The sequence below is a fragment of the Octopus bimaculoides genome, chromosome 1, assembly GCF_001194135.2.
Source record: "Octopus bimaculoides isolate UCB-OBI-ISO-001 chromosome 1, ASM119413v2, whole genome shotgun sequence".
In the NCBI taxonomy this organism is placed as follows: domain Eukaryota; kingdom Metazoa; phylum Mollusca; class Cephalopoda; order Octopoda; family Octopodidae; genus Octopus; species Octopus bimaculoides.
In genome coordinates, this window is record NC_068981.1 from 93780255 (window position 1) to 93788578 (window position 8324).

The window sequence follows — 8324 nt, forward strand, 5'->3', positions numbered from 1 at the left end:
TATATATATATATATATATATATATATATATATATATATATATATATATACATACATACATACATACATACATGCATGCATACATACACACATGCATACATACATACATATACATAATACATTAATACATATATATATGCAAACACTACATACACACGCACACACACACACACATATACAAATACACACACACACACATACAAATACACACACACATAGATTCACACATACACATGCACAAGTAGACAGGCGGTGAGAAAGAGTAAGATTGTGTGTAATCGTGTTTCGATTCCCCGTTGGAGTCATGTCATGTTTATAGCTGCAACTGAAATACAAAAATGAATAACATAGTCGTTTGGTAGTGGTCCTCCTGATTAGTTTTTCCTTTATATAAGTTACTCTTACTATATATGTATGTATAACGAAGTTTGATAGTCTAAAAACTTTTTCTTGACAACGATGATCGCTTTCTTTTTTTTTTTTTCATTTTTTTTTTCTTTTAGCATTTTAAGCATTACACTTTTCCTTATACAAAATACCAAACTGTTTGATAGTTGAGAAGTTTTAATGAGATAATTAGTAAGTTATCGGTGCATTAGACATGGTATTACACTTGCTGATAACGGGTGACATTTGAATATCCGAAATTTTGATTAGTTTGGTTATATGGTTTACAGAAGATATTATAATTTCAGCTGATATTTTCGTACGAAATGCAAGTTCATTCATTAAAATTCATAAATTCACATCAAGGAAATGTTACATCACAGAAATTGAACACTAGCTGGTCTTCTGAGTGTTCGATTATGCGTATACCGTTCACCGTGCAACTTATGAGTCCATATTCAGGACTCCTAGCTTTCACTGACTCGACTCAATCATATATGTGGTGTTGTAAATAAGTTTATAGTGCTTTTTAAAAGGTTGATCTGAGGATGAATGGCAGCGCCCATGACACTTTACATGCTTCGGAGACTGCTAGTCAAAGGAAAGACGTTATTCTCAGACTGGATACTTGTCCCGAATATTTGCAACGGAGTGAACTTCACTAAAGACATCCAAGGGCCAGGTGACTGTGCTAACGCGGGTGATGGATCACGTCTACCACCCATAGACATAACCAGTCGCTCCGGCGGACTTCAGTGCATTTTGCGTTAACGAAACACCTCTCAACGCTTTGGTCAACTCAACGTTATGGTGAAAGGCATTTGATCAATGTGCTGTCTTCTGATATCTGACGCAGAACATGTAATTGTGAAGTGAAATTTTTAAGTGATACAGTCATGTCAGCATCACGTTAGTCATCTTCTTTCTTGAATGATACAGTACAAAATTATTGTTCAGAATTCGGCGTCAAGTATCTAACACTGAATGACGAATAGTGTAATGTTATATATTAAATACAATCTACTTCGTGATGTCCGTAAGAACCCATAAGGAATTCTCAAACCCGTTGCCTATCATTTTCAACTCTCCCGACCACTTCGCTATTTCATGATATCCGATGTTCTCCCATACTGACTACCATAGTACCAAGGGGGAAATCTCGTCTTCAGTCTGAGAGTCTCCACTCCGGAAGTTATAAATATATACCTCAATGTTCTATGAAAAGGTTTTCATCACCACTCCCAACCTTATTCTGTTTTTATTTTGTTTCTTTTAAAGAAAAATTGCACATCTATATTGTACATATTCTTGCGGGAGTATGTAGACAAGTATACATGTGTGTATACTCCAACGTACTTGTGTTCTCATTAGTGATAGCCATAAACTGTTTAATTGCTCCGATATGTTTATATATATCTGTGTGTGTGTGTGTGTGTGTGTGTGTGTGTGTGTGTGTGTGTGTGTGTGTGTGTGTGTGTGTGTGTGTGTGTGTGTGTGTGTGTGTGTTGATCACTCTTTGTCTGACTACGTGAACAGAATATACTTCTTTAAGGGTAAGGGTTTTTAATAACGCCAAAACATCTCCGCTGCCTTCATCTATTAGCTTTAAAACCAGATCTACTTCCATTTGTATTGTGTATATTTTCTAAAACTTTCACTAAACAGATCTTATGGCAATCATCTCGCTTATTTTTATAAGTTATTTAAACAGCTCTAAAGGGAGTTTTTGTCTACAAAATGATTGGATGATAAAAGATCATATATGTGCGTATGTCTTCTACTACTTACTGTATAATTCAGACGTCCTGAATTTTAAAATATTCAATGGCGTGCTTTAAACTTAAATCACATTTCTAGGTGTACTTGACCTATATCTCCGGCAGCCTGTTGTTGTTGTCCTAATCTGCCTCTTAGCTTGAACTCCATCTTTTTTTTATCAAGCTTCATTGGCTATTCTTATCTTGCATGCTCTTATCTCTGCTCCTACTCCCTTCAATCACCTCATCCCAAATTCCTAACCGTTTTTCCTTCAACGTCAGAGCTCCTCCGTTACTCTCTATATCACCCACTAATACTATTCCTTTAACTCCAAGTCTATTTACTAGCCCACATCACAACCGCCACTTCCTCTGTCTTTCTCACTCCCAGAAAAAGAGTAAGTGCCCGAAATATTAGATAATTCCCTCCTAAAGTGAGTGAAAAACTGAATTCTTTCACGAACACTCTGATATACGTTCACATTACAGTGAACCTGCTTCTAATTCCATCGACCCAACTTATTCGAAATTGCAATATTTCATCTATTGTGCACATAGCATCTCCCTCTCTCTTCTTTTCTTGTCTTCTCTCATGCTTTCTCTCTCTTTCTACCTCCAGCTATATTATTCTGTACTTCTAGCGTCCTTTCTCTCTCTCACTCACTCTCTCTCTCTCTCTCTCTCACTCTCTCTCTCTCTCTCTCTCTCTCTCTCTCTCTCTCTCTCTCTCTCTCTCTCTCTCTCTCTCTCTCTCTCTCTCTCTCTCTTTTCACCGCCTCCCACATTTTCTATCTTTCTTCCAGTATCTCCAGGGTGTTTTTACTCTAAAGTTATTTTTAAAGAAGAGCTAAATATATACGCGTATAGAGAATTAATTAACGCATTTGTTCTATGCTATTTGCACAATTATGAATTAGTAATAATTATATCATTAATTAATCAACCGCTTTTTCAAGTAAGTTTATAGCTCAGTCAGCTGCAACACTTGTTAGTTGCATAACACTATGGTAATTTTCGGATTCTCGGCGCTACACACGGACATAATGAGTTTATTCAAGGATTGGGATTAAAATTGACATATTTGATTTCCGTGAACTTTTTTGTTTATTTCAATAAGTAGCATATGCTATTTGTCGTTATAATAATGAACACACCTAGCATTGTTCATTTCCATACAGTTATAGTTGTCCTGCTCTCGAATACTATTTTCCGGGGAAACTAACATCTTGTTCATGAGAAAAGATACTGCTTCCTCTCGCTACTTCTTTGTTCTTTTGTTTGATCTACACAAAAGAATGCCATTACTTCTTGACATTTCCAAAGACAAATGCTAGAAAGAGAAAGAGGGGGAGAAAAGAAGAGAATGACAGCAATTTTGGCAGTAAGAATTAATTCAGAAGTTGTAGCTCGCTGCTGGATAAATGTCAAGTATATTTCGAATCTCTCTCTCCCTCCTCTCTATTTTTCTCATTCTCTCTCTCGCGCACACGCACACGCTGACACACACACTCCTTCTCTGTCTTTCACTCACTTTTCTGTTTCTTTCTCCCCTTCTCTATCTCTCTTCCTCTCTCCTTCTTTATTTTTTTTTTTTCCTGTTTTTTAGTTCTGCTTATTTTTGCTTTACCCACACAGTTAAATGGTATACAAATATACATATATAGTTCTCTTTACTCATACCGATATATATATATAGCAGGTAAGTATTGACATTATAATGCTATAGCGAAAGTTGTTTAACCATAGATCAATCCTGATCAAGCAATCCTCGTATGATCAAAGGCATTTTCAAGTAGGACACCCCGTATTTTTAAGGGATTCGTAGGATGATATTAACTAATGCATCCGGCATTTTGGAGCTGAATGGTCAGATTTGACAGCAATTTGACTGCTATTTCTGCTTGGTCATGCAAGCAAATAGACTATATCATTGGATCAGAAAAAAGAATAAAAGAACATATGTATGTATATGTATGTATCTATGTATTCATGTGGTAATATATGTGTGTGTGCATGTATATAGACGTACATATGTATTTAAACAATGAAGAAATATCGCATGGCAAAAGATGTCTATCAGTTACTCTTTGTTATGCATTGCCAGAATCATATTTATTCAGAACCATCTTAATGACAGGTCTATTGATAAGTATATGCCGAGAACCAATGGGATATTTTTCCCCAAGTGTTGAGAATGTTTAAAGTTTCGCAATTCATAACAGTAAACCACAAATTTGTAAGCATGACACGAATTCAACACTCTCAGAAAATCCGATAATCTAACGGTAAACTACTTCCCCACTACTTTAACTGACATTACAATTACTTATAGACTTGATCAAAAGTTAAGTAACTCGCTGAATCATAAGGCTTGAATTTTCACATGACAGCTGTACTTTAATAACAGTCACTGTATATCGTGGAGTGGAATTAATACCAACATTGACTCGTGGAAGCGAAAATCGCAATAGCTTCATAATGTATTATGCTAATCCTAACTTATTTTGTATTATCAGTTTTCTAATATACGTTAATGATCCTTTCTACTATAGGCACAAGGCTTGAAAATAGTAAATTAACAGTAGTAGTAAATCAACAGTAGTAGTAAATCAACAGCCGTAAACCTACCATTATTTGTGGTCTGAAGAAATCAGAGGAAGGCGCAGTACCTAGCTGCATGACAGTACCTAGCTGCTTCGGCTTTACAGTAATAATATAAGTATAGTAATATTTGTGAAATTACAGTAGTGAACAAGTAAATAATAAGATAGGGGTTATAGTAGTACGGTGAAATTATAATAGTGAACAGGTAAATAATTACCCAGATTGATAATTACCTAGACTTATTAACAAGTGGCGTTGTGAAGCCGTCGAGTTATCGGCGACTAAACCGGCAACCCTACTAAGCTTGCTTGGTGAGGAGGGTGCATTTTCGACACCCTACGGGATAAAAAGCAAAATCCGGCAAAAGGGCAGAAGAACTCAGAAAAGTCAATAACCATTCTGCCTTGGCTGGCAGTCTGTCTTGGAGAAGGATCACTCTGATTTAAAACTGGGGTAGATAGGACTCCTTAGTCATAGTGATGACAACTTGTCGGTGTCCAACGGCTCTATGCCTGGGATAAAGGCGAATGAACTGCGAATCGGGACTTAACTCCGGAGCAATATTTGGATGAAAGTATGAAACCAACTGACGCTCACCTGTCTCCTGTGAGAATCAAGTGAGAATCAAGATCATGATCCCTTACACACAGAAATGCGAAGGGAACAGGCCCAACTTATGGGTAGTAAGAGCTCTGCAGTCTTAGTTGACAATTTTACCAGAGATGGTGTCTCGATAAAAATACCGGTTGGCGGATAACCTTAAAACACATACTTCAATGTTGAGTGAAAATGTCTAATACAAATGTATCAAATAATGGTGTTAATGAGGCTGGAACCAAAGGTGAAAACCTTTCGCCCGGCAGGTGCCCTGTAGTTGAGCAGCGCAGTCCTAGTCATCATCCAGAGACTGATTGTAAACAAAGCGAGAGACAGAAAAGAAGGTGCGATAAAAGCAGACCGAACGGTGACAGAATGCTGGATCAGGAGTGAACCCAGCAGAAGGTGATTCCGACAACGAATGAAAGCATAATGGAATGAGATAAGACTCTTCGAAACAAATGAGCAACGATTAGCCGACCAGGCAAGAGCAAAAAGGTGATTAACAGACATAGAATTCGAAGAGATAAAAAGGAAAGTAGAAGATAGAAATAATACTTCACCAATGGACAACGCGCCCAGCGAGAACAGAAAATCGAAAGGCGGCAGTGAAGAAGTAGAGCAAAGTGTAAATGTAAACGCATTCTCAGCAAATGAAGCAGAAGTAATAGGAAGATCTATATCACAAGAATACGATGATGTTCAACAAAACATAGTAAGAACGCTGTACCGATATATTAGAGAAGACCAGGTCAAGCACACCCCAACCTAATCCAAACAGATCAGGTGCTAGGGAATAACAAACCGGACCTAGTGGTGGTGGACAAGGTGCATCACATATGCTGTATAGTTGACGTTGCATGCCCCTTTGACCCACGAATAGTCAAGAAGGAAGGCGAAAAGATAGATAGATACAACCCTCTTAAGTACGAAATAGTCCGGCTATGGAAAAGGTGAAGACAGTGCCAATTATTGCTGGGCCCTTGGGAACAGTATCTGAAGGCATCAAGAGGAATATAAAGTAAATTGGAATAGAGTATCCAGTAGAACTGTTATAAAAAGTTTGCCTCCTTGGCAAGGCCAGAATAATCAGGAAAGTATTAGACAGCTGAAAAAAATGGTACCGTAGGCTGCAGGTAGTAAGGCCGCTACGCATGCAAGACTCTAGGAGCTCCAACAAAACCTGTGATAAGGAGATATAATAATAATAATAATAATAATAATAATAATAATAATAATAATAATAATAATAATAATAATAATAATAATAATAATAATACAAAGGTTTGTTATGTATTCAAGAGCCGCCAACAAAAAGTCAACCTCTTGTTATACATGGATGATCTCAAACTTTATAGTAAAGATGAACCTCAAGTCAGTTCCTTCGTTGACACAGTATATACTTTCAGTGCTGATATCAGAATGGAGTTCGGACTGAAAATGTGTGATGAGTTAGTCTTCAAGAGAGGCAAAATCAAATGTATGGACGAGCTAACGATACCGTCAGGGGAGGTTATGAAGCAGATAGACGAGACGGGCTTTAAGTACTTGTGGATATTGGAAATGAATAAATTGATGGAGAAAGATATGACAGAAAACTTTAAGGTGGCTTACTTGCGCAGACTGAGACTGATTCTTAAGTTGAATTTAAACGGACGGAATAAGATTGAAGCTATCAACACCTGGGCGGTTTCACACCTTAGATATGGAGCAGGGATAATCGCATTGACAGTAGACGAACTAAACAGCGTAGACAGAAAGACAAGTTGCTGACTAGATATGGGATACTCCATACCAAAATTTGACACAGATAGACTGTATGTACCAAGAAAAAGAGGGGGAAGAGGACTGATTGGATGCGAACACAGCATTAGAGCAGAAGACAACATAACATGGTATGTAAAAAAATGCCACAGAACCGCTATTATTGGAAGTAAGAAACTTAGGCTTGTGTAATTGGAAGAATGCATAGATAATTTCATAGGGATGTTGATGATAAGTCAGACAGAGAAAAAAGATGGCTATGGCTATGGATAACTAAATGTGATTTAGAACCGTAAATGGAGGCTCTAATCTGAGTCGCCCAAGAGCAAGCATTAAGAACTAATTACATCAAATACAGAATAGACAACACATCAGAAAGTGTTAAGTGCAGAATTTGTGGAAAAAATGGTGAAACCGTATGGCATATAACCAATCAATGTACGCCACTAGCCCAGAAAGAATATAAGAGACGTCCATTATAAGGATTGTCCATTGGACACTTTGCAACAAGTATGGACTTGACAGAGCAAAAAGGTGGTATGAACATAAAGCCGAAGGCATCATCGAAAATAATAATGCAAAGATCCTATGGGAGTTTATGATTCAGTGCGACCATGCGATAGGGAATAGGAAACCAGACATAGTATTGAGAAAGAAACAAACGATGCTGGATCATAGATATAGCATGCCCAGCTGACAATAGGGTATGCGATAAGGAAGAAAGAAAAGTCGATAGATATAACAGGTTAGCTTGGGAGGTTAAGCAGTTGTGATCGATGAAAAAGGTGGTAGTAGTACCAATAATTGTCGGAGCCTTGGGAATAGTGAGTAAAAATCTTGAGAAGCACATGGAACAAATAGGAGCTACAATAAGGGTAGAGCACCTGCAGAAAACAACACTGCTTGGAATCGCTCGAATACTCCGAATGGTGCTCGAAAAATAAGGGTTGTTACTTTAGTTCACTGGTAGTGAACAGCTGACACCGTAGTGCATCTCCAGCGTTAGAAGCTGTGCAAAGACAATAAGATAATAACAACAACAACAACAACAACAATAATAATAATAATAATAATAATAATAAAATTTAAAAAAAGGATTGACGTAACTCTTCACGAAGGTAAATAGTCAAAACGAAGAGCGCGATTTTAGATGTTTTATTTTTTGAACAACATTTCGACAGAACGTCTGTCTTTCTCAAGTTCAAACCAAAAGGT